This window comes from Ursus maritimus, unplaced genomic scaffold, assembly GCF_017311325.1.
Source record: "Ursus maritimus isolate PB19 unplaced genomic scaffold, ASM1731132v1 scaffold_2, whole genome shotgun sequence".
NCBI lineage: Eukaryota > Metazoa > Chordata > Mammalia > Carnivora > Ursidae > Ursus > Ursus maritimus.
The window spans coordinates 88218253-88219104 of record NW_024424452.1 but is presented as its reverse complement, the minus strand read 5'-3'; positions in this window follow the sequence as shown (position 1 = coordinate 88219104).

The following is an 852-nucleotide window of genomic DNA, read 5'->3' as shown; positions in this document are numbered from 1 at the left end:
GAGGGTGGGCATCTGCTTACAGGCAGCTGGCAAAGCCCCTCTGGGCACCTACTTGGACCGAAGAGATGTGCTGGTGGAGCCCAAGGTCTTCACCAGCAATGGCTCTGGGAGGCATTTCTGTTATTCTTGAGGAGAGATATGCAAAGAGCCAGAGAAATGGGGGAAGAGGGAGCCCTCTGAGAGAAAGCCTTCAAAGTGACAGTTTGACTCGATTTTTAGGGCTGTTTATTTTCTATGTTTCTTAACTGCCCTCCAGGGAACAGGGTCTCCCTTAGAACCCACACCTGGCCCCTGGCAGGACCCGCAGAGAACCTCTAGGTCTTTCCAGAGGCAGCAGAGAGACTCCCCACCGCGGCTGGAGCCCCCTGTCCTTGAGCAGCATCTGGCTCAGGGACTGGTTCCCCCCGCCCCGCCACTTGCCTCTCTCCCTTACTCCTTAAAGCCCCCAATTCGCTTGTTTCTCTTTAGATATAATCATGCTCTCGCATCACTGCTCCCCTTTGCCCGACGGCGAGGCCAGCGGCTGAGACCCTGGAGCCCGGATTCTGGGTGAGGCGCCTGAGCAGGACTTCGGGAGGCGTCGCTCCGGCCCACAAACCGGGGCAGTGTTCTGGAATGGAATCGCCTGGGGGAAGTTCGAGGTTGCTGAACTTTTTCTTAGGAGCCCTGACCTGAATTTCTCGCCCGCAAGCTGTTTACTACCCCGAGCCCCGCGTCACTCCCCCGGGCCCCGCGGCCCCCGCGGCCCCCGCCCCGCCAGCCCCACCGGCCCCGCCCCGCCCCGCCCCGCCCGCAGCCCCGGGAGTGCGCGCGCCCGCCGGCGTGCCGTCCCCGCGCCTCCCCGCCCGCTCC